Below are 27,483 nucleotides of genomic sequence, written 5' to 3' on the forward strand. Positions count from 1 at the left end.
CTCAGTCAGTTCATGGGAATGTTTTGCAGAACTGGAAGAGGGACAATACAAACCATTGCAGTGCTAGAATGGGAATAAACAGCATCACATACCACTGGGATAAACACACTTGTGCCTAAATTATGACATACTTAGACTCGTCTGCTTTCCCTCTCGCTGTCAGCTTTCTCTTTCTTCTCTCTCGGTTGTGTAGACAGTAAGTGGGATGTTTTTCTTCCAGCGCTGCAGGTTACCTTGGCAACCCAGAAGAAAGAAAACGCGCTCGGAGGCTGTGCAAACTGAGGTGTAGGCCGAGTCATGTCTTTTTCAAGCTGCGGGGTCCATCGCCGAGCCAGCCGGCCGACCGCACGTCAGGAAACACGGGCACCAGCCAATACGTCTGAACAGTAAGAGCTTTCAAACAGAGCTACTGCTCAGGCCCTCAGACAGACAGTCAGTGAGGAAGTCAATGTGTTTAACTCAGGAGAAAAACTGCAGTGTCAGTCATGACTTTCCAGGTATACACCCATTCAAAGGAAGTGTGCATTAGAAGCCCAGGTTTTCATGTAGCTGCACAAACATAACAAAAGAGTTATAATGTGGTGAACGCTGTAGATAGATGACTTTGTTTTGCATTTAGTTCCTTTAAAATGCATCATTTCACCAACGTTGCATCAGTTCATTAATATCTCTGTTTATGGGACTCAGCCCCACGTCCATCAGGGTCTCTGCAGCTAATTGGAAAATAATTAAGACCTAAATGTTTTTAATATTTTAACATAATTAGGACTTTATAAGGCCTTAAATTCAAGATGAATGGTTTTTAGACCCTAGACCCTCATTTTCTAAAATAAATAAAACCGCAGTTTACTGAAGGAGAAAAAACTTAATTACTGGTATTATCAACAGATAAAAACATATTGGGAGGTGAGGGACATGATTTCACAAACGCTGTACAACCATTGTGTCTTTATCTAAGTCTTGTGAGGTAAACATTAGAAATACGGCATTCCCATTACAAATGATTCTACCTGTGTATGTATGTGATGAGCCGACGCAGCTCCTTGTCAGATAAATCGAAAATATTGTATAATTTATTATGATATTGATATTCATGCCAATATGGACTTTCTTGGAAACATTGAAAGTCCAAGGAACAGAGACACAAGCTTTATTAGACTTTGGCTACACGGGTGATACTAGATACTGAATCTTGTCTGGCATGAAAACTATTTGATCAATTTGTCGTTTAATGAGAAGAGTAGTTTTTTAGTTTTTTAACGTTTATTGCCTCTGAAATGCTGAGATGATTCCCTCGGCACAGAGGAGATGAAATGACACCACTGTGTTCTGCAGGAAAAAAACGAGTCAACCAAAGTCTGTGAAATCTTTAATCACATCACCAAACTTTAAACACAGATTTCCTTTCAGGTTCATATTTGTGCGAATCACTGCTGATCAGCGGCTCAGCGTGAAATCTAAACCAGCTTTAATTTCTAATTCCTTGATCCGTCTCTGTCCCAGAACTCAGGTTTTCATCCTGATTGGCTGCCTCTCTTTAGCAATCCCCTAACGATGCATATTCACCATGGCGACCAGGGCGTTCTCCACCTGTCGCTCCTGTTAATAATAATTGCATCTGTTTTTCTTTTCTCCTCTTTTAAATAATCCACTGAGGCCTTCATTTCGATGCTTTTTCATTTCATCACTCTCAGTGTCATTTAGGAAGACATCTGGGACCGACGTTTTTTTCACTTTGCTCCTTCCCACCCTCCGCTGCCTTGCCACTCTCTTTCTGCTATCCAAATGGGATGCCAGCACTCATGCATTTTTAACAGGAGCAGAAAGGACACGCTTGTTGTAAGTTCTGCTGCGGCTGTGTGTGTGTATATGCGTACTCAGGTGCATGAGTGCAGCTCATACTTGTTTGTAAAGAAGAAAGAAAGGCGGATGAAAAGGACCAAGGCAAGGAGTGGTATCAACTGCTGAATGCTCCTATTTTAGACCTACTCACGGTTTTCTTTTGATAGCGATGTTACCTTGCTGCTCCCCATATGCTGCATGGGAGAATCTGTGGGCTTGTTTACACATAAATGCTGAGTGTTGAATGGGCCTCTCATGACATTCACGCACCACATGTTCCTGTGTCAGATCAACCCGACCTCGCCACGACGAATGAATGTGCACCAAAAACATGTCCTTGGAAGGTCGCCCCGCTGTTTTGCATCATCTCTTGAATCACCATGAAAAAAAATCGCTATGTATTGGAAGTGGAGAAAAATGGTGGAGCTTTTAGTGTGGAAAAACCTGTCCCCATTTCACAGAGAGGTGACCTGCAGATGTGCCAGAAACACAGTCTTTATTCTGCTTTCAGTGTCATCCCCACCCACAAAAACTCGTTCCAGCTGAGCTGCATTTTGGGAACTTCAGCCCCAAGTGGTTATGCGAAATTTCAGTTTGGCAGTTGAGGTTTTTTTTCCAGCTGAGTGTGGGAAATGTGAAGTCTTGTGTTTGTGAAGCGAGGACACAGGAAACTGCGAGAATGACTTTTTTTTTAGATGAAATGGGAAAGGAAAACATAGGAGTATTTACTGTAGTTTGTACTTTAAAAAACAAAAACCACGCACTCTGTTATTAGCCCCCACAAGATCATATGGTAAAAAAAAACAACTAGATATGTAAATTGGTGTGGAAATGCTAAATCGTGTGTTTGGATGAATAAACAGTGTTTATGTTTTGTTGGGGAATTTGGATCAACATTTCCACAATATGCACATCTGGCATTCAGAATAATATACAATATAATATAGTATTAAATTGTCATACCAGTCCAATAACTGGTGTCATTAAATATAATAATGTCCTGTACGCACTTGATAACTGAGTCATAGCTTGTTAGCAACTGTACAATTCATGCCAAGCACATATTCTGCCTCAATCTGTCTGTACTTTATTCTCACACACGTCAGCCATCAACAATGACACAATATTTTTTACGCATTTCAAGCGACGTAACTGTCAGCGTCCACATACTTCCATGCCACTAGAGGGCAGTGCGGAGCTTCTGTAAACAAACATGTTGGTGCAGGAGGTTGTGAAAATCTTGAGATGGAAGGAAAAGGCTCCACTCAGATCTCATGTATCTCGGCATTAATGAGCCTTGATTCTGACTTCAAAGTATTTCATGATATATATTTGTACAGTTCATTGTGTTGAGACTTAAAAGCAATACCATTTTCTTGGATGGAGAACGAGGAGTCAGTGGGGTGAAGCCAGGAGAAAGCTTTCCGTGCACTTTCGTGTGTGGTCCTTCAGCACAGCTTTAAGTATTTTTGCCTTTAGGCGTGGTGAGACGACATGAGCGGCTTTCAAACGTTCATTGAAGTCTGCACATGTTGCAGAGGGGCTGTGTGTGAGAACGCTCACGCTGGAGTCAGTTTCTCAAGATGTTTCCAGAACTTTTCCCGCCAGCCCCCTTTGTAAAATGTCTGGAAAATGAGTGAGTGAGCCCATATATTCCAGACGTTTTGCTGTAGTTGTGAACGCCTCTGACCCGGAAAATCTCCCGCTGTGTTCTTCAAATTTAAAAAAGCAAACTTGAAACATGTCAGGAAAATGTCTGGGTTAGAGTTCATGTTTTGTTAGTCTGTAAAATCAATTTGCTTATCCGAGGAGAGACTTCCGCATTCATTTTTATAGAACGTTAATCCCCAAATAATAAACAGTGATATAATACAAGCTTTATTTCAGTTTTATATTTGAAGTGATTTATCTATCAGAGGAGAGTGAACCTTAACTTTTTGCCATTAAAGGTGACGGTCCGCTGGGTTCACAGGGACCACGTCCATTACATCAGGGCCATTTATTCTGGCAGTCAATTCATTAGACAGCAGAAAGCAATCAGACTGTGCATCTGTAATTACCAGTCATCGCTCCGATTGCCTTCATACCGTTAATACCACACTAATATCTGGGCCTTGTATCCCCATTATGCACTGCTTAATTAAAAATGCAAATTAAGGTCCTTCTAATTACACATTAACTGACATGGAACTAGCCGAAGCATTTTGTGTGTGTGTGTGTGTGTGTGTGTGTGATGTGCATGTGCGTGGGCTGTGTTATAGAACGGTGAGGAATCTAACTAATGGTTTGAGTGGTGAGTTGTGAGGTTTTATAAGACATTTAATTGCAATGAGGAACAATTAACGAAACTTTGTTAATGTCAGTCAAACTTTAAAAGGGTGAAATTAATCCCAGCACTGAGTCTCTCAGGCGCTGTGGCTGACACATCAAGTGCTGTGGAGGCAGTAGATCCACTGTTATATGCCTTGAGGGAAATTTCCTTAAACAGTCCGTCAGATATGGCCTGAAGTGCACCCTTCAGCAGCAAGCTTGTTATTGGAAGTGCTTTTTACAAATGTCATAACCCTGGTGTGTTGCTTGATGGACTGAAGACAGAATCTTTAGCAAATTTAACACGAGAGCAACTGAATCTCTTCTTCTAATAGCTAGCTCTGTGTTAAACTACAAGTTCTGTTTGTATTTGTACATTAAAGGTACTACATCTAAGTTTTTACTACTGCTATTTAGCTAATGCTAGCATCTGCACCCTCAGGTGGATGCCTGTAGTACTCGACATAAACCCTGCCTCCTCCGTAACAGTGGATGGGATAACTAAAACATTTAAAATACATATGAAATGAACTTTTCTCAAGAATGATTATTTTAGGTAGTTCGAATGCACATGTACGTATTTCTAAGTTTTCACATTTCACCAGTATGTTTGGTTTTAATTATTTGATTTTAAAAAACGCGGTGAAATGTGTATATTGACAGCTGTAACCGACTCATGATTAGTTAAGCATGTGCATTGGTGGGACCTTGCTCCTGCAAATAGCGTCACCGACACATGATTGGAGAGTTCTGCTGCTCCAGGCAAGAGACCACAGGGAAAACACCTTTTAAATGTGTGTAAATAAAGATCAAGAATTCTTTAAAGTCATCTTAGACATAGCTGGAGAAAGTCCAGTTATCAGTTCAAAGAACATTTTGCTGTAGAGTCATTTCGGAAGGAAAATTGTATTATTATAGAATTAATAAAATGAAATGTTCCAAGTAACAATATAGGCGACATAAAATCAGCCGTATAAAAATGTTATCAATGGTCTATGACAGAGAGGAAAAAGTAAAGGTCTGTCAGTGGTTGAAAATGTGATATAAGTGACAAAAAGCAAAATAGACCCTCTGTAGATGTAGTGATACGCAGAGGACTGGAATTTAAACCATGCTCTTCATCTCCTGCTCATTTATATGGAAATGATTTGAGAGGACGTCAAGGCTTGTGGAAGCTCATCAAACCCAACACGGCTAGTTTTAGTAAGAGACGGCCGTGCTGCCAAATTGACATCATCTTTGTTTGCGCTGGCAAAACATTACTTTTAGGAAATAAAATGTGACCGACTAAAGAGTTATGTCAGCGAAAAATGGGAAATGAGGGAGGAGAGGAGAAGTAATGGAACGAGACAAGAGGAAAGGAGAATTAGGACAGAGGTTTTTACATAAAACATAGGAAAATGAATAAGGACCAAGTGGGAGTTCATCTTGAGGTTGCAATTGATTCGGAGATGGACAAGTGGAACCTTCAACTCACCCCACAGCTAAACTTCAACACCTTTCATTTAAATCAAACATGACAGGCTAAGCAGCCATCACTGGAAAAATAAATGACGCACAGAAATAAAATAGAAAAGGTAAAATGTTGAAAAGGAGGACTTTGTCCAAAGCCCCAATGTCCATGTGTATCTTTACTGGTAAGAAAACGAGTGAGTGAGTGAGTGACCTTCCGAGATGACTGGAACCAAAGAGAAGAGAGAAGAAGGGATAGTTCATGCTTTCATATGAGTGCCGATCTCTCAGTGTTAGAACTTGTCTCAGTTGGATGACCTCCAGCTCACATGGGCCTGTGGGCTGTAGCGCTCGGCTGTAGATGCGTAGGCATAGTTTCCTCTTTCTCATGGAAACAACAGGGTTTTGGTCTACCATGGGAATTTCCTTGGACTACAAACATCTCCTATTTAACCTACACTGTGAGCAAGATGGATTTCATTTTCTGAGAAAATCAAACCCTTTCATTGGTATTTGAGGAATTTCATTCTCTCCACTGTGATCGCTTAGCCTCCCTGGCTTGTTATTGTTCGGCAGATTGTGCCTGCGTGGTTACGATTTATAGTTACTGCGCTGTGTCGTTTCTTTTCTGGTTTTCAGATCCACACTGTCACTCTGTCAAATGTGTTCACTTCTCATTCCACTGCCATCTAAAAGCCAAGTGGGAGTCGAACGTTCCTCTTTGTATTTCAAACATTCATTCATTGAACACTGATTTGTCTCTTATCTTGTGTTATAAGCAGTACGGGGCCCTGTCACCTCAGCAGGCATCATAACATTATAATGAAGCCGCAACCTTTGTTGTACTGTGTAAGAGGCAGACACTTTAGGGACCGCACAAGACTCAGCAACAATCTTATGACAAAGACACAAACTGACAAGTCGACAACATGGAAATAAAAGCAGTTGTCTCAGACAAACTGTTGACTTATTGTAGCGTCACATACGAACAGAGACTGCAAACCTCCCTGCTGATATCAAACAGTCTCTTCAGTCTGTTGAACTGGTTTGAACTCATCAAATTATTTTAATTGAGGGAACCGCACTCAGCTCTGCTCTGAATTGAACTTCGAGTAATGTCTGTTAAAGTCAACTCACATTTGGTTCTGCTGTCTTTTTAAAAATGAGTGAATTGCACTGAGATTGAAATGCATTACAGTTGCTGTATTGCAGTGATGTGCTGAACCTCATTTACCCAAAATAGAATGTGAGGTGAAGAAACATATCATAGTGTTATCTTCGCAGAAAGTCCTGCTAGTCAGGGTCATAGACTGCATATGAAGATGGACGTCGCGTCTCCACTTCCCATTATACAAAAGATGAAGCTAAAATATCCCGGGTATGGGCTCTGCCATCTTGTGCTTTTGATGTTGTTTGAAGCCAGAGTATGCACAGAAGTGATTGTGGCCTAAGTGATTAGCACTACCTAAAATTTGTTTAATGTGTACTGTGACATTTTAGTTTGGTCCACATCCTGTCCGCTAACATGGAGCAGGCAGGGGTTATGACTTATATTGCAGCCAGGCTCCAGGGGGGGAGCATAGACTATATTCTGTATGAGGTTGGACAAAGCATCTCCGACTCTAAAAATCGAACTAAAATGTCCCAGATACGGTTGCCGCCATGTTGCGCTTTTGACATTATTTGCGTAAGATGGTACAATTTTAAGACTAGAATAAACTCGACCAACTGTTTTGGGTCACTATTTAGAAAATGGAGTCAAAACTGTTCAGTAACCTTGAAGAAACTCACCTTCTCATCCAGGCACCGAATCTGTGAATCAGCAGACTTTGATCTCTGCCGGTTGAGAACTTGGGATAGCAGAGGCCCTGTGCCAGCTTGTGTCTGTGATGGTGGGGAAACCTCAGTCTCTCATGTGGCCGTCTGCACCTCAGCACAGTCTGTTTTGACGCAAGATGGAGCGAGGCACAAGAGGCGCTTAGTGCTTACTGCCTGGAAGTTCGTACCTGGCATTGGCATGCGTTTAAAGCTCGGGGAATGCCGTTCTCCGAGCTAAATCCACTTGGCTGCAAATGGACTCAAATATTTGAGCAGTGCTCGATGCCACTGGCAGAACATCACAGGATCCGACGTCAAAACTAAAATTTTGGGGTAGAGCAGGAGGGTGGGGAAGTGGGTAATGTGCGTAACAAATGTTTATACGCAAGTCCCTTCAGTCCTTCTCCATCTCAGTGAACCAAGCAGACACGTCGTCACAAGAGTGGAAACCATAATCGGACTTTTAAACATCAGACTCAAATTTCAGATTTTTTTGTAATTCTTTCTGCTACAGGGAAACATACCACTGCTGAAGCAACAGCTCTGTAACGGATAAAAGCTAGCTTTGGAGATAGCCACTGCTAGCCTTAGGTGAAATAAACGATAATCAAGCAATTCCTGCCTTCCTGGCTTCTGACTTGTAATTTGTACTAGTTAGTGTTTACTAGCAGGTTTGCTAGCCTCAAAACAAAAGGTGAAAACCTTTTAACACCCTTTTCATCTTTCAGCTGCTTTTTTTTTTAGCTCCTGCTCTCGTTGCCCTTTTTCTTTTCGCTATGAAATGAAATGGTGTATTTTTTAAATAGTGGCTTTAAAATTTCTCCAACCTCCAGGAAAAACTCCAAAAGCCATATATCAAATTCCCTACTGTCCCCTTCCTGAGCTGGCCGTGAATGCTTTATATCTCATAGTGAAATATTAGGCCCATAGGGTGAGTGTATATGCTGAAGCACCTATTCAGATATCAAGTTTCATTTTGGCATTTATAAAACTCAAAACAGAGGAGGCCTCCACACAGCCAGCGTGTAACATTAGACTGTTAGTCTTCCTTCTCCTCTAAAATGGTAAAACAGCTCAGTATATTCACAGTCACATCACTGGAGGCTGAGTGTTCTCACCCAGCGAGACACAAAAACAGGTAAATAAAAGGCAGCGCTCCTACATGCCACAGTCTTTTCACCCACTCACCTTCCATCCTCGGGAACATCAAACACACGAGAAAAGCTTTTTAAATGCAGATGCTTTTCTGTTATTATTCTGCATTTTATCATTTTTCCAAAAAACTGAATGCAAACTACAAAAACAACACCATACGGTACTTTGGATTTAACAGCAGACTTTTAAGCTCACTGTCTTATGGCGTTGTGCGTGTATGTGGTATTATAAAGAGTATGTGTTTATGGACCGAGATGTATGGCATGTTTTATGTAGAATACTCTAGTGCCATCTAGTGGTTTACAGGGTATTAATTAAATCCTCTCTCTTAATTCACACACACACACACACACACACACACACACACACACACGGAGTGCATTTGTAAATGTACTGCTAACACAAAATAATTTGTCATCGGACTTGACTGTGAGGATCTTTCGTCTCTTTCAAAAGCTTTGTAGTGTTGACCTTGGATTAATTTTGTCCCTCAGTTCAAAACTCAACGAATCTAAAAACCTTGAAACATAGAACAAACACATGAAACCATTAAAAAAATATGATTTCAATAGTTTGTGTGGGAACATTAGGCAGTTCTGGAAAGGTTATTTGGTGATTTTATGAAACTATTGAATTTGGCCTTTGTGTTGTACTTGAGAGATGATGAACAGTGATAGTTTTTTGGTACAGGCTGCATTTACAGTCTAACCTTGTAAAAAAAAAAAAACTAGAGTCAAAGTCTATGCAATGAAAGTGAAAAGCAGCCAAATCAAAATGTGTACATTAACAATAGCTCAATTGAAATTTGATGTCAGAAGAGTCTTGCGTGATGAATTAAAAAAACTATTATAACCAAGATAATTATCAAGGTTGTTTTATAGCAAGGTTGTTGTGTTTCTATCTTTGTTTTTTGGGCCTGCAGCTTTAATGGACTCCTTCTCAACAGCAACTAACAATTTAACATAGAAAAAATAAGTGATACCACAATTAATAACTGGTGATGAGTGTTTATTGTCGGTATTAGTTGGGTAAACCATGTGGGATTTGAAATATGTATAAGAATGGCTATAATTTTAGCAGATGTGGAAGTAAACCCCCTGAAATTTGAGTGTTTAAGTAAACTCAAAGTCATATTTTTCATTTCAAATCCAGTGAGCTGTCGTAAAGAGCCCAAACAAACTGTACTTATATGTTGCAGTGTAAGTGGACAGGATTTTCACGAAGCAGCAGTAAATCCCTCAATAATGCAGCCACTTCCTCCAATAAACAACACGAGGAGATGAACTGTGTCTAGATATTTCCTGCCCCTGCGGAGTGGCTGAATATGACGTTAAACTCAACATATAAAAGTTCACACACACACTCAGAGGTATATTTTATGTAATACAGTATATGGATGCATCTGGGCACCAGAATTGAAAAATGAATCCCTCAGCCATGAGCAAATTTCCCGTAACAACAGCAAACAATATTACACAATGCAGTCCAACATTACAGCCTCCTATAGGCTGCTGAGTGATGAGCCGTCTTCGACACACTGTGTCTGGGACTTAACTACCTAAGCTATGACATAGTTCACAGCCAACTCAACCGTTATACTTTCCCTTACTGAACTTAACCGAGCTGAAAAATGGATTATGTCGTCCATTTACTTATGTCACTTCGACAGGATTCATGGAGGGATGCTGGGGTGTGTTTGTAGAAAAAGCAAACTAGACTCGTGTCGTGTGCAGAGAAATATTTCACGGTGATTCCAGGCTTTTATTTTCTCATACTACGTTCTGTCCAACAGGTGGCACTCATGCTTCACTGTGCCTGAACTGCTTTATGATAATTCTGATGAAGTGTTTCACAGCAGGTTTCAGTTTCCTCTGACGTTCACGCCTTTTATGCTTTTTTGATATCACAGCAATTTATCACAATGATGTAGATAAAATGGAAAAACACAGATTAAACAATGATTTCATTATACTTTAGATTATTTAAATATCATATATTTTTTTCTTTATTTTATATTATTTTAAAAACTATAAGCACAACTTCATTCAGGGTTTCAGACTCTTTCGTAGAGTTTTTTTTTAGAGCATCTATATGTTTTTACCTTCTACATACAATCCAGTAAAAGGCAAAATTATATTGATACAAGCTGTGTCTCAATTCAGGAGCTCGATCTTTAAGATGCTTGCACTTTTTAATGTAAGCATCAGGCTTCAACTCAACAGCTAATGATTCACATGCTGAAAACCCAAGGGACATAAAAACTTTCTGTAAGTACAGGCAGTACAGGCACGACAACATGGCGGCATAAATCATGGAAATCCTCTTCTGACCAGACTCTCATCTTGGTTTGATCTACGCGGCCCACGTAGGCTTCCTCGTGGCTCCTCGAATTGTGCCGCAGCCACAGTGTCAAACTTCTGCTCATTACCTGAATGAAGAATGTCCCCAACAAATGCTAAATGTTCCCACTGCGTCAGCCCATCTCCTACTTCCTCATCTCAGACAAATCAATAAATCTCTGCCTCGCCTCTGAGTGTCGCGTTTATACTGACACTTCTCCTGCCGACACTGTTCCTGCTGCAACAATTTACAACTCAGACCTGTGATGAACTTTTTTTATGATAGATATGTAATTCCCAAACGTACGCTTTTACAGGCTTGTGTAGCTGAAGAATGAGGATCGTAACCCAGACCTTGCAATAACTGAGATCCTTCCCCAAGTTCATTCTGCTGCATTCAGCCGTGCTCCTTCTGTCCCTGTGTAGGTCGGTGGCATCGGCCGATCGAATCATGTTTAAACAGCAAACGTGTTTATTTCCCCAAATGTTGAAGTAAATTTTAATTGTTAGAGCTTTTCACCACTGCAGTAAAAAGCTACCTTTTGTCAGGATTTCACTATGAACAGTTTAATTAAACTCATGTGTCTCTGTCCCACTGACTCACTGCACAGATGATATTTAAGGAGTTTGTCTCTGTGCTGGAGGATCTTTCAACTTAATCTCTGTCCACTCTATGGCCCTGTGTACTGCTATCAGTTGTCTGGTCCGTTTCCTAAGCTTCTCCATCTGACACACTCACACACACACCACACACACACACACAACACACACACGCCACACGCACGCACGCACAGACGCCCCTGTGACCTCCTCTCAGTCGCGTGCCTGCAATCTGATGGATTGGAGGTTGTGGGCACAGCAGGCTTCAGTTACCTCTGACGTTCGCGCTGTGTGGTGCCTACATCCATTGCTACTCTAAGGAGCGCGCACACACACACAGCCGTGGAGATAACGTAAGATAACTTGGCCCTGCAACCATTACATCACTTGAAACAGAAAATCCTCTTTTCTCTGTCTCTCTCATTCATTAATCAGTAATCTGTGGAGGGAGGGAACAGGATCTGCTTCACTATGACCTACTATAGCTGGTGGTGTCCTCCACAATGTCTGCTATGGATTTAGGCTTAATTTTTGCGAAACAGGAGGAAGTGGAGACGTAATGTCGCTATGATCATTCTATGGTTCCCCCCTGTTTCCAGTCCTAATGCTAAGCTAAGCTACCTGGCTGCCTCAAAGAAAAGCAAATTAACAGTTTGATCAATATCATGGACATAAATATTCCTTTTTCACTATTCAACTTTTATCAATAAGTAAATATCTGCAGTTTCAGTTCCTTTACTAGAAAAACCACATGGGAGTATTTTCCATTTCCTTCTAATGGATTCATCAGCCATGTATGTTTAACTTGTACACTCGATCTCTGGAGGTCAGGTTGGTGAGTTTCACTGGTATTTTTGGATGCTGTGTTTTATAGCTGTTATGTTTCCATCGGTGGTGACAGATACGGACTCGGTGATTGAATGAGCGTGAAACCCTGGGTTTCACCTCTCCCTCGCAAATGCACTCAGACACACAACACAATGGTCACTGTGAGTTTGACATGAGTGTTAAAAATCTGCAGGATGCCAGAGTTTCCATTGGTTCACACTCACAGAGCGACTCTATGAGTGTGTGTCTGGTTTTAGCCTCCTCAGCTCTGTAAGGGGACAAACAACTCTCCAATCAGCACTTGGAGAAATTGTCACTGACAAACAACACTACCGGCTGATCGTGAGCTGTTGAATTGAAGCTCAAATCATGGACGGCAATATTCTCATTTCTTCCCGAGAGGACGATATAGAGTAGACGAAAGAGATGTTCGTTCCTGACTCTTGCCGGTTTGTTCTGCAAGTGCTGTTATGTAGCCGGAGGCCAAACCATGTCAAGTGGTGGTGGAACTCCTGTAAAACGCACAACAGATCCCTCTATCTGCCTGTAGCGCTCCTGTCACTGGGCTCGGAGTGAAGTTTAAGTGAAGTCTGTGGTGTGTGAGTCTGTGTGTTGGTGTGCAGCCAACACACAGATGCACTTTTTAACAATATGTGTTTGTATCTGTTTTGCTGTGTCTAAGAAATTGTTTTGCTGTTTTATATTTGGCTTAATTCAAGAACGCAGGAGTAGAAACAATACGTTTAACAGCTATTCTGTCTGTTCTGACAGAACAAGAGGTAAACTACACGAAACATAAAGTCAATGTCAAGACTCGCCAAAATAAATTCTAATCTGTCTGTGACGGCCGGCTCAGGGTTCAATGAGCTTACGTTCACTACTGCACAGGCGACCGCACAATTCAAACATGCTAACAGACAAAGTCCTCCACAGGTGCAAGACGTGAAAATTAAAAGTGTGAGTTTTGCTCATGCCAGATTCAAGGCATTAGGACAAAGTCTATCATCTTCCACCTGAACACAACAGAGAATTTGTTTATTCATTCTTGGACAATCTTGCCATCAAATATCCCAACAGAGCTGAAGGCAAGGATCAAAAACAGACAACATTTCAAAAGAGTCCTCAGAAGAGAATGAAAGCCTTCGTTGATCACTGCAGTTGCAAGATTTACCTGTGCGATGAATTCCAAGTATTTTTCGGTACCAACTACCGTATGTGTACATCGTGCATTGGCTTGAATCCAGTTTCAAGGGGGCAAATAAGGGTGAGATCGCTGTCGGCTCAGATTGGCTGCCAATGCTGAAACAAGGGATTAGAAAGATTTATGTTTTGATCAAAGCAGAATTTTTCAGCTGAAAAGAATGATTCTGTTGAATATTATGACTTCTCAAGAGGCCGTTGAAGAGACGCCCTGCAAGAGCGTTGAATTGCAGAAAAGATTACTTATCCCTCTATCACAGCAGGCCATCTTGTTCTAAGGACATCCAGCTCTAATGAAATTGTAATTTGCAGCAAATAGTGCGAGTCACAATAATAATATTTAAAAACATGATGCCAGAATTAAGAAAAGTGCTGACAAATCCCCTACAAGATCTAAGATAGCACACTTTCCCTCTTCTCCCTCGAAATGTCTGGAACTCATTTCTGGCCGTTGTCAGATAAGGACACGAGTCGCACTTTTTTCATGACACTCTGCAGAACGCAGGTTTGAGCCGGTCACAACACAAAGAGTCCATTCACCTACCCGGGCAGAAATATCCTCTCAACGCAGATGCCATCTCTCGAACCATGTAAGGGACACTCAGGAGAGACGTGGCAGTAATAAGCTGGGAAACTTTCTGGCAGCTCGAAGCCAGACATAGCTCAGGTATGTGTGGTGAAGGGAAGAGGGAACAAAACACAACACTGGAGTGAAATGAAGCAGCTCCCTCCTATAAACCGCTAAATTGAGGTCAGATTTATTAAGGGCCACTCGAGGGAACGCGTCGGTTTTCAGATTAATCACATTTACTCACAGTCTAACATGCGCAGACACACACCGCGTTGGCAGAGTGGAGAGACCGCTCTGTAATTACAGTGGAAATCTTGTGCTAAACCTCTTTTCATCGATCACACTGACGCTGACTGAGCTCATTGGCACGTGTTCAGCGAAACCCGTCGAATTAGCGATGTCAAGCAGACAGTTGTGTGCATCCTGATGCCAAATCAAATACATCATATTATAGGTGGAGTGTGGCACGGTGCAGGAGACTCATCTCAACGCTTGTGCAACAAATTGACCATAATCCCAAGCAGCTGTGAAAGTGATTGTATAATTACAGATCAACAGAGACATCTCACTCTGGATCTCCCAAAGCAACACGCGATAAACGCTGGCTTGTTAACACAACGTGACTTCTTAGATAAATGAGGAGAGATTGGACATTGAAGTTTTATTATTTTGGGAAATAAAAAGGAAGCCTCTCGTAATGAAACATGATGGCTCGTAGTGTGTTTTTTATTTACTTTATTTTTATTGTAACCGCTGAGAAATGACTTTCTAATCCCCGCAGGTGCAATTCAAACTGATGAGGATACTGGAGAGGATGTCCTCTTACATCAGACGTAAAAACCGGGACTACATCAATGTTTGAGAATGAATCAATCTTACAGTGATTGGATCAGAATGGACGGGCGTCTTCCACGCAGTTGTTTCCGACCTGCAGGAATAGGTTCCATGTGCTGCGCTGAGCAGCTGTCAGTGGTCGGTAAAAATAGAGGGTGTAAGGGAATGTAAAGACACTCGTGCCCCTCTGTCCTGACACCTTGCAGCAGATATGAAACCCAATTAATTGAGCGGTCCTTTCATAGCGTGTGGGTAAAATCTCCCGACACCTCAGTGACACCAGGCCTCGGGGCTGGAGCTCTGTCGTGGAACAGGCCGAGCACCTTTCTCATGAGGGCAAAGTGAGCAGATGTGTGCAAAAGAGAGGCTCACGCTTCAAATCATACGAATTGTAACGACACTTCTTGTACTTTCATCCGTAATGAAATATATTAACAATATGTCATTGTACTTTAAATGATCTGAATACCTCCTCCTGCCATGAAAGAATAAGAACAGAAACACAAGCTGAAATGTTCTTTATCTGAGACATTTATTGTGCTTTTGAGTTGTGAGATAAAATTAGCTCACTCTATAATCACAGTGTTTGCCCACAGCGCCGTGTAGGCTGCATATTATCGCCACAGCAAAAACCAAACAGCTTGGCGGCAGCGCTATGTGTTGTAACACAGTCCTGAGTTTCCAGAGGCAGAAGCTGGAATGCATCTGGTCATTTATGCAGCTCCAAGGTGACAGGGAGGCTGTGGTGATTTCACAAGAGGGACCTCATTAATTTGAAGCTGCCTGCACTTCTAGACGATTTATTTCCAGCTGCATTCAGATAAACAGTCAAACACGAGTATGATTATAAATTAACCTGCATAACAATCAAGTACATTTATTCCAATCTACCTTCCAATATTTCATACATTATAATATTCATATGGTTTGATTTTTTGAAAATAATTTCCTCCTGGAAGATGTTTGATGCATAATGATGCCGTTACTGTTCATTACTTAAAGGTCCAGTGTGTAGAATTTAGTGACATCTAGAGGTGAAGTTTCATGTTGCAGCTGAATACTCCTCATCTCACCCTCCCCTTCCAAACATGACAGAGAACCTGTGGTTACAGTAAAAAACACGGCGGCTTCCACAGAAGAAAAAATCTTACACACTCAAGCTTTGACTACTTAAACATAACTTTATAAATTGGTTTAATTTTATTGAAAAAAATGTATTTCTATATTTTTGTATATAATGAATTACACTGTAGTAGTCCATTGAGACTAGTCTGTTGTTTGTAGTATGGGTGCAAAGGGTGCTTGGGCTACAAATATGCTATATGCTGGTATATTTTGCTGATGAGCAGTCGTCTAAATCCTTTTTTTCTTTTATTGTATTGTTTTCTGGAGCTTTTACCTAAAAGTTGTCAGTGTGATACTGAAATTAGTTCTGGTGTTGTGTTGAGTGTTTCATGCTACATTAGCTCAGTTTCTGCTAAATCCTTTTTCCTTGAGGTTTTGCCTGGAAACATCCAGAAATCCTTGGACTTGTCTCGGACTCTTCAGCCTTTCTTTATAAAATACAGGAGCACCACAAAATATTTCTACTAATCTCACTTTGTGAATGATGCTTTTGGTGTGGACACAAAGTTAAATTGACTGAGACATGACGACTACGTTAGCTGTCATTAGTCACTGATTCTCTGCTGGAAACAAGGCGCTGGGTTAAAGTGGATCAGACTCGTTAAACAAAGACCCAGATCTATTTCTTAATGTGAGTCAGCTTTCATTACAGTTTGTCTTTGGCAGGAACCTTCTCTGTGTAATATCATCAAGACATCTATTTCTCCTGAGCGATTTCTGAGCTATTGGATTTGCTGAGAATTTGTCTTAAATTTCCTACAGTCAAAAAAAGTGCCCAGATCACAATATTTGCTCATTATATAACATTCGCAATAACGCTATTATCAGAAACCAACTGCAAAAAGAGTAGGCACCACAGGCAGGTTTGCAAATAAGATTTTACATTTATTTTCTTTCCCTCGTGATCACAGTTGGGGCAAATCTTTTCGTTGGAAGTCCCAGCATGACGGCTCTCACATACGTAGCCTCCTGCTGCAGTGCACGACCGTGTTCTTTTCTGGGATGTGGCAGATATCAAAAAATAATACACACATTAACACTTCACTCTTCTTCCAACCTGCAACATTTTTGCCCTCAGGCAGAACTTCTGAGACTCAACTGGTGCCCAACATTTCCTCATCTTAATCTTTAATCTTTATAATCTTGAATAATAACAAGTATGACCTCATGGAAAGTTGGTGCTGGAGTCCTTACCAAACCCCTTTTGTTACTTTGCTTGTTTATAGGCTTTTGATTTCATTGTGTATTCATACATAATCACAAATGGACCTGACAAACCTTTGCTAAGAAGATAAGGTAACGTGAGACCTCTCAGTCCTCTCGTGTATTACTTGTTAACTACTGTTATCTGAATAGAAACTATGTGAATATAATAATATTCAGAGTTTGGAACATTGACGATAGTTGGTGGCACTAAATAAATCACTGTGGAAGAAAATATAATATAATGAAATCAATGTGTAGAGTAGAATCTTATTATCACTTATTAAGAATTTGATCTATTAATGTTGATGAAAATTGACGAAAAGGATTAAGAAAAAAGCATCTACCCAACTCTTACAGTATCTAAGAGACAAACACGACGAGTAGTAGTGGGAGAAAAGTTAAACTTGATATTTAGGGAATTATGAAATACAGGTATGGGTAAAAAACTGCTCCAAACTTATTCTGCATGAAAGAGCTATAATGCTGGTACTCCTTCAACTATAGTGTATTTAATGAAGTGATAATAGGAATAGTTTTTCCTGTATTTTCTTACACAGCGTGTACTTTTTGTGGCATTAACAGATGATTTGCCATTAGAGGAAAGTCCTTTTGCAAGACTTACAACTAAGCCGTTAGATCTAATGAGTAAAATGCTATAAAACTCAATGAGGAGTTATGGGCAAGTGCACAATAATATGACACATTTATTTTCCCTCGAGAAGTGACACTGACCAGAAACGATAAAATATGTCAATAAGAGCGTTCAAGGTTTAAAGTTGGACCCAAATAGCAGTCACAGGGAAAGGTGAGCTGTCACTGTTGGTTATGGCCAAAATGACAAAATAAAAATAAAAGTGAAAATAAGCACACACAAAAAAAAAACCCTCTATGCTGGTAGTTACAAACAAAAATTCCAAGTGTGATCTAACATGGATTTACACAATCTCTAGCTTTTCACCTCTTTCTGTGGAAGAAACATTTAGTCATACGTTTTTTGTAACTTGCACAACACTCACTGAATCGAGCCAGTTTCCCACAAACTAACTTAAATGTTTGAGTGAAAAGCTGTATTCTGAGCCTATGAAGCCAAAATGGAAAGAGCTAAGATCTGTCAGGCTTTTGTCTTTTTTATTTTTCCTTTTAAATCACAGAGGTGATCACATCATTTCTCAAGGGGGTCAAGAGGTCCACTGTAACCGTATCTCTGCCCAGCCTCCCCTCTGGGCGAGTCAAAATCCCACAAAGGTACGCAATGTCAAGACGATGAGTCATTGATTACAATGGCATTTTAAAACGCAGTTGAAGGCATTTTCTGCAATTAAATGATTTCATGTTGAAATTCCCGGATGGACATTACATTACCAAAATCAAAAGCACATTCTGTATCAAAGGTAGTGAAGGAAAGATGATTTACGATCTTCTGAGATGTTCCTGGTATGATGTTGGGTTAACATCCTCGCAGCATCTGCAAAGTAATGTGGTCTTCATTGTGAATTTCACCTATCCTCCTCCTTCTGAATGGACGTTCCAGCAGAGAAAGGTGCTTGTCAGACCTGAAAAGTGGCAGTGACAGGCCAACTTTTTAACAAGCCTGAGAGAGGCCATCGTTTTTTAAGGCCAATCTCCATAAATGGAGAGCTTTTCTGGCAACCAGAACACAGCATATGAAGGTGTTTAGTATAAAATGTCTCGCTCACCATGGCAGGGGAAGCGGCGGGGAGGAAGGAAGAGGAAGAAAAGAGTTTGCATGTTAAAAGCAGCAGGGGCGGGATGTAGTGTTGAAAGGCTGGCTGGTTTTCAGTGTCCTGTGTGGGGTCGTGTGATAGACAAACCACGGATGATATAAAAGGTACTGCCCCACACATTCATCATTAATTATCTGTTCAGAGGGTTGGATGCATCTGTATTCTATGTTCTCAGACAGACCATGGAGATCTTGGAATCTGGCATCATTAAGAAGACTTATGACAAATGTTGTAAGGCCAAATAATGTGACTCCTCAAAGGTTTGAGAAGATTTATCCATGTGTCACAATCAAAAAGGATGCCATCATTGTTAGTGGTAGACTTTTGTGATTTTTAAAAAAATTTGCTCCCATGGATTCTGACAGATGGTTTTTGATTTGCCAGAGAAGGGGAACTGAATTGACTTTTGCATCAAATACAATTTTCTGTCTGATGTAAGAAAGGTTTGAAAGTATGAAACACTAAAATAATATTTTTTTAAGTGCGAAACCAGTGAAATCTTTCAACTGACAAGTAGCAACTTAAAACCCAGGCTGTTGCCCAAGATCCTGAAAATGTTGAAAATATGGTAATGTATTACATATTTGGAGAAATCGTACTTTTAATAACTCGCCTACTTAAACTTTATTTAACTTTGAATGTGAATTCAATTGTTTCTCCTTTTCAAGTGTGAAAGAATAGTTTGTAAAATGCTCATGCAGAGAGTTTTTTTGCGCCCAGCCAAGAAAAAGGTCCATAAGCCCCTGAGCAACCACAACATGTCGTCATCACTGTACATTTCATTTTTCTTAATACGTTGATTAGTGAGCGTTGGAGGTACTGGTAGGTGGTGAGTGGATTTTGTTACCCTTGGACAGAGCCAGGCTAGCTGTTTCCTGTCTCTTTGCAGTGCTACACTAAGTTGCAAATGGTGGTCGCTTCAAATTTATTCATTTCTTCTCATTTAAGTTTAAGCAACAAAATTAAGAAGTATCTTTCCCTTTAGTAAGTAATATTTTAGATTTAATGCAATACATGTGCATAATGATGCAGCGTAAATACATGAAATAATGCAGAGAATAAATGAAAACAAAGGAAAGATTTGCTGAATCCAAGCTTCATAAGATTTTTAAGAAGTTAAGGAGTTCGTCGCTGGTGATGAACCCCAGAGGCTTTTGTTCTGTCAGCTGTTTTTATAACTTGTGCTTCTCTCAGTGCAGAGCATAGACTCAGTGGGGATACTGGGGAATGTGCCACAGCTGTCTGCCCATCTGTGGAAAGTGGGAAGCACTGCTCGCCTCCAGCCACCCGTTCTGTCAACTGTTAGATCACTAGGAGCAACAAACAGAGCCGGAGAGATCAGCAAGTTGGTCAAACCCTGGTGTCAAGGGGGTCATGTACCATGTGGTGGTGCTTTCGCTCCCCATTTGCTAAATTAGTTTCCATTTATTTGTACTTGGTAATAGCGGCTTTAGTGCGTGACAAGTTCATAGACACATACTCAAAATGGCGCTAAGGACCCTCACTGGTGTGTCCTGGAGGCGAGACGAGAGGGCCAGTCATTGATTGTGTTTAGTGTTGGCCCTCTGACCCATACAACAAAGTGACATGATGTAAACCATTGCTGCACTTCTGGTTTCATTTGATGTGACAGGCCTCTGGTAAACAAGGCCAAGTTTATCCCACTTCTCCACCCTCCACCCAATTTCCTGACATGAAATTGATCAGGTCAAATTATCAGTCGCGTGAGTGCAAATGACTCAGATTTTAGGGGATCAATTCATCAATCCTGACAGTTTAATGAGACGTTTGTTTCTGATGAGCGGCCGAGCATTCCGCCTCCGAGAGGCTGCTGGAGTTATTCCTCAGCGTGAAGTGTGGAGGGGGACACGAAGATCTGGTTTGTAGCACAGTCAGTGTTTCTGACAGATCGGTGAAACAAACCCGCCCAAATCACCAGGTGAAAAACTGCCAGTTTGCAGCGATGCATGTGAGACACATGCTTTTTTGCCCTGCGAGCTTTAATAGGCAGTTAATATCCCTGCGTTCTGCGAGGTGTTTGAGGTCCTCGGTACTCTCTGCCACTCTCTCCCCTGACCTCATTGTGTTTCTAATGGTTGAGGCAAGCGTCGTCAGACACTGACGCAATGATGCCTCACAAGTCGTTTCCATATTCAGAGAAGCTAGAGAAGCATCTCCCCTTTCAGGGTGGAAATTCAGATTTTGGAGTTTGGGGTAATGTTTTCCTTTCTCGTCATTTTCCCGTCCTCTTCTTGTCTTTAAAGTTTAAGTCTATACATCTCCAGTTATCAGTGAGTCTTGTCAGGCAAAGCAAGAAGCGCTATCAACAATAGTGATATGTGTTATTTATTTATCCGTATCTCTCTGAGGTTACACACGATCCCACGCACTTTCTAAATCTTGTAGTACTGCGCAAGATCAACTTTTTGGCAAGAGGCAAGAAATTAATTGCTTTGGCTCATGTGACTTTATGAGTTTGCAAAGGGATGTGGTCACATCTGTTGGGTGCTGTTTTCCATATGGTCGTCATAAAAATATGATCTTACAAGCTTCAAACAAATCCTTTCAGAATGTGATAAATCAACTTTTGGCACCAATCAGCAGAAAATCACTGCAGCACTATCACAGCTTAGATGGGTGGTCACCAACTGATGCAAAAAGAACCACCCTAAATGGTAAGCGTGTCTTTTGTGGTGTCGAATCTTAATCTAGAGCGACAGTAAATTCCCTTTTTGAGGCAGATCAGCCTTGTGACTCATTCAACTGGACTTTATGAAAGTTTGACATTTTAATAAAGTTTACAGCCAAGGTGTCTTCATATCCTCTTGAGATATGCAAGAGGATATGAAGCACCTATGCTTCTTCGATACACATGCGCTGAAGTCTAGAAGTCCGGACATGAAATGATTTCTCAGTTACTCTGGACATTCTGCAGAGCTTTTCCTGCCAGCGAGTTAGTGGGCAATGGGCAAAATGAACAGAATACGAATATAGCATAAAGTTAAACTGAAACCTAGAGAAAGATGTCAACTTGGATGGACAACGAGATTTGAGAACTTTTCGGGATAAGGGCAGGCGCTGGTGTTGTGCTGTAAACAAAAACAATTTATTCATCATGTTCTGTCTCCTGCATGCTCCACCCAGGCAGCACCCCTCACCTGAATACTACATACACTTCTCTGTTGCTGTGTCTTGTGTATGTGTTCTTCATATGTGAAAGACGAACACCAGAGAAAGACCGGACCCAATTTTCCAGACTTTTTCCTGCCTGAAAACGGCTTTTCCTTCAGGAAACCTTTTGTGTTACATGTAGGGGTCATTAGTGTGGTCTGATCCTTCAAGTTACTGCAGCAACGCACGGCTTGATGAGGGAAAAGGTTAAAACAATTATTCCACTGACAACAATATTCATTTTCCTCTAGTTTCATTTTGCGTGTGGTGACATGTTGTCCAAATGTAAACCAAACACAGAAACACGACGAGGCTTCCCTAAATGAAAACAGAGAAAAAATATATATTTCATATGAAAATATTTTCATATTGTATTGCATTCATCTAACTTAGTGTGATGTTAACTACAGCAATGAGCCTGAGCTGATGACAGCACATTGACCTGGCCCAGTGATGACATATATGTTTAACTTCTGATGAACATTTTTAACCAACAACCTTTTTATTCTCTTAAAAGCAAAACTTTGATGGTAGATTTCTGATATGAGCTGAGGAAATTTGCAACTGCTCTACAGTCTTTCACAAGAGTATACGATAACTCGACCTCTGTATATTTGTTGGACCAAATCTTATTTTAAGGTGGAAACTTGACGACTGCAACTGCTGCATAATCGATCAAGTTAACTGATAAACCAACTGGACAACAAACTATAGGCTGGCAACCCAACCCCCGAGTGGTACAACCACCCGCCATCATCAGGCTGCTGATTAATGTCAGGGGCTGCACAGATGGAAAATATAGGAGTCACTTTGTGTTGTCATCAGGTGATTCAAATGGAGAGGATGAAATTGAAAACAGAACATTTTGTGGGTGTGTGAAAGAGAAGCAGAGCGGGTGGGAGTAACTGAGTAAAAAAAAAAAAAAAGCAGTTTCAAGAGATGCTGTTTTTTAAGGCTGACTGTTCTGCTTTTTATAAAACCACACACATCTTCAGACACTGACTAGATCTTACACACAAATGCTTCACGTTTAAGAAAAACAGAATACCAAAAACAGCATGTAAGAAAAACAGCTATAAAATAAAATCCAGGATATCCAGACACATAATGAAATATTACATTCGATGTTTATATTTATTTATAAGCGAATTTGAAAATTAAACTGTGAGAGATGTTAAAAGTACTGTTTGCAAAGTTTTCTCCTCCTGCTACACATACTGGTTAATTCAAATATGTCTTCATTACCTTTCTGTACTTTTCTCTGAGGTGAAATCTCAACAGAAACAGAATGCCTGTGTGGCGAGTGCACATTTCCTTAATTTCTTCTTCTTGGATTCTATATAAATAGTTTTAAATTGATGTAACATATCTTCAGTAGCATTTAATCACAGTTCAAGAGAACCTGAACCCAGTTTTCAGGAATTTGATAAATCAGACATTCCAATTCTCGACTGTGTTTGGTTTAAGGAAGATACACACAAAGTTTTGAAACACGTCATCACCTTTAGATAACGCAAGTGTGAAGATAGATGTTCCATCAAGAACCGTATCGTCCTTTCCCAAGAGTATTTTACACTATACACCTCCAGAGAATGTGCGAACATTCTTCGGCTCTCTACTACACTAACCTCTGGTCCATTAAAGGATTAGCGTTGTGACAGAATCGATAAAACCCCTGCTCTGTCTGGTGTTGGCTGTATCATACCTCATAATATTCACAGAGCTGTGAGTAGGTGTCGGTGGGGTGGATAGTGAAACACACAGAACAAGCCTTGTTCGCTGGACCTCTTATCAGATCACCTACCCTCCATCCTTCATGCCGTGCGTTAGGAGTCAAGTTAAGGGGAGTGGGCTCTGAGGTAAGGCTGTGAGGTTTAAGCGGCCCCCTTCCACATTCGTCTCCGCCTGATAGACTGCCATGCATCATCTCATAAGAAAGGGAGGGAGACAAAGACACAGAGGACTATGAAACATGGGAAGTGCATGTGTTGCAAATTGTGTGTGACATCCATTTTCAACACTGCTTTACACGTGAGTCACTGGATGCGATCGGCAACGTGCAACTGAACGGACCAAAGGCAGTCTGTACATGCATGACCTCACCCCAGTGCAACACACACCTACTCACTGACCTAATATGTGTTGTTGATGCCACAGGCAGGTTGAGTCAAGAGAATAGCCCGGTGCTGACGTCATGAGGACCGACTGGCCTCATTGCCAAAGAGCAAAATAAAACATGACAAATGGCAGCTAGCTGGCTGCGCTTTAAGATGAAGAGAGCAACAACAAGGCCTGCCAGCAGCGGAATTAGCAAAGTGAGTAAGAAGATATAGCTCGGCTAACTGCGTATCCTCTGATGTATGACACTGGACAATGCAGCCTATCTTAAGCCAGCAAGAGGCGTCTCCATCAGCGTCATCGTGATTGATGTCACACAGTGGTCCAAGTAGCCAGGCTAAATTAGTTATCGCTAATTAAAGCCGCATTTCTGCCTCGTACCCGCGGCAGATCATGTTCCATTGTTTCCACAATGTCGTGGAGCGCTGACAGACGCCGCGGCGAGAGTGCCATGCAGCAGCCATGGTAACCAGGCGACGTGTTTCGCTCAGTCCGACTAGAGAGGCATGTTTCTGTTTATGGCCAGAATCTGATTCTTTGTGCAGGAAACATGTGATATCGGGAGTCATCAGGTTGTACCAGGCGTCAGCTCGCTGTTGTCCGAAATGCTTAACCTCATTTTATCTGATGGCTGAAGAGAATATACAGAGGATATTAGCTAAAATAGGAGGAATGTGATGGGTTAGGCTCCTATAGTTAGGATGCTGGGAACACATATCCTTGAAAAAAAAAGTCACATTTCTCACATTTCACAGTTATTCTTTGTGAAAAGGACAAAAGAACTCAAGTAGAATGAGATTAAGCTCATTTAAAAAAAAAAAACTGCTCTGCACCAAACACTGCTTTCTTTGTCTTTTGCTGTCTGTTTTTTTTATGTTTCATAAAATAATTGTATTATTCAAAATCTGATTTGGATGGTCATGAAACACATACGTTTAAAATCCTATGATTGAAAATGACAAGCAGCATCTGGTTAAAAGGATTTGGATCCAAAATTAAAATCATCAAATGTTTCTTGTACATCTTTCAAAAGTCAATACCAGTGGCTTGGTCCGAGCTGACTTCTAATATTGGCTCAACAGCCCCCGGGGAGGGTGGCAGTCTGAGATACTGGTCAATAAGACAGATTTTTTGTGCCTGGTTTGAGAGATTTATCATAAAACGTCTGTTATCATCTATATATAATATCTGAATGCATTGTCTATAAGTGTATCTGCGCATCTTTTGACTGTGTGTTTTTTTTCGACTCATTTTTTTTGCATCCTACTTTTTTCAGTGTTTCCTCAGCTCTCTCGATTATTGGAAGCAACATACCCAGAGTCTGGCCAAACGTCTTCTGACCTTTGCAACAACCAAGCATTGCAGCAGCAGCAAAGGTCATAGATTGTTTGTGCGTTTGTTTTCACACGGGGTTGGTCAACCTTGTGATTGCAAACCAAAAAAAATATGTCTCAAGTGACATCATGCACGATAAATGACAAATCTGAGCTCAGTGACGGAAAATGATGGCTCACAAACAAAAGACATAATAAGGTGCAGCACACAGTGATATACAAAACGCCTTTGAGACATGTACAAGTCATTTTGGTCTTGAACTTCAGTCGATATTGCGTCAATGATAAATGGTGAGAAGCAGAGGCAAAACAAACATGGAGAATAAATCACAAAAGCTTTTGTAAATTGTCCCAAAACACTGTCTTTTGTATTGTTTGATGATTTTCAGTAATTTATTTTGTGGCCTCACCATTGTGACATACCCTCAACTGTTGGACCACGGAAACACACTTTTTCAAAACATCTTCTCTCCTTCTCTCTTTAGACAAAATAGAGTGAGAGCGAGAGGAAAAAACACCCCTTCAGTTAAAGACTGAAACGAAAGATTGAACTTCATCGTGACAAACAGAAACTGACTCACATTTCTGATCTCCGGGGTCTGAACTTCAGCGGGATGCCAGCGACTGAGTCGGGACAGGAATTGGGAATGACTGCTTTGACAGCAGATAGGCGCCGGGCCTGTGGCGAGGGGGAAGGGGGGGGGGGGGCAAGGATTGACAGCCACTTTGTGCTAATGGCTCGACGGTGTCACTCTTCCCGTGGTCTCACACTGATGACATCATTGCTCCAGGCAGGCACGTGTCACAGTGGGTTGTTGAGGAAATCCATCAAATCTTCTGCTTCTGCTGCATAAATGAGTCTGAGTCGGTATCAATCCAATCAAACACATTATATCTCTGACTGGGTTTTCATTGTCTTAATGAGTCTGTTGAGTTATTTCATTAGAGGAGAAACATGTCTGCTGGTGATGCCTCCGCACTCTGTCCCTATCCCTCCAGTAGATGTTGACATTAGTCAGAACATGTGGGGGGGGGGACTTTTTATTCGAACTGTAACACACAAAGTTCAAATTCAATATGTTGTCGACAAATTATTCTTACCATCGCTAGTGGTAGCAGTTAAAATCACTGAACCAAAGGAATCTATTTCTGGGTTTTGAGGAATTAAGGATTTAACGTTTGCTTCCAGTCTCCAGCAAAGCAAATTTAGAGTTCTTGCTGGGCCTCTGCTTAACTCTTTACCCAGCGGAGTACCTCCCTCCTAATCCCTTTATGTTTCTTTAAGGAAAACTGTTGGAGTTTGAGCCTCTGTATTATTTTCCGAAAGGATTTCTGGAAGCAGGACTTACAAAAACTTGAGCTTATTACTCAATGAGCTTATTGCAAAGTTGTTGAAGTGGCCTCAGAGAGTAAAGCCACCAGTGTGAGTCCTAACTCCCTTCACATGCACTTCAGCACATCCACCATGGATTCTTCCTTCAATAAAAAAATTCCCAAATCCACTCAACGCACACACAAATACACACACTAATTCCTTCACTTTCACATTTGAGCGTGAAAAGTTGTGTCATCATTTCAAATGCTCGCCAAATGCTAACGAGGCTTTTGTGCAGGAGATTAACGGCCCCTCAAGGTCCCGACAGACTGAACCACGGATCTTTCAGAAAGAGCTCAGAATATGACACGTCGGCCCTGAACTGAAAACAGGAGGACACACCGCATTAGCACATGGAAATAGATTTCCCCGTTGATGACTCATTGGTATGGACGCTGGCACCGGTTCAGCATTGCCGTGACACTGTGTTTGAGAGCGTGTGTGCACTTTAATCACCATC

The 27,483-nt window shown here is 41.1% G+C and overlaps 1 protein-coding gene across 1 annotated transcript in view; it reads left to right on the forward strand.

Moving 5' to 3' along the window:
• The first annotated feature begins 274 nt into the window (after positions 1–274).
• Positions 275–27,483, forward strand: part of angpt1 (angiopoietin 1) — a 78,627-nt gene continuing 51,418 nt past the window's right edge. The window contains exon 1 of the mRNA XM_020103736.2: positions 275–386. The gene's annotated coding sequence lies outside the window, so the exon portion shown is untranslated. The remainder of the gene's footprint in view (positions 387–27,483) is intronic.

The sequence above is a fragment of the Paralichthys olivaceus genome, chromosome 20 (genome assembly GCF_024713975.1).
Source record: "Paralichthys olivaceus isolate ysfri-2021 chromosome 20, ASM2471397v2, whole genome shotgun sequence".
Lineage (NCBI taxonomy): Eukaryota > Metazoa > Chordata > Actinopteri > Pleuronectiformes > Paralichthyidae > Paralichthys > Paralichthys olivaceus.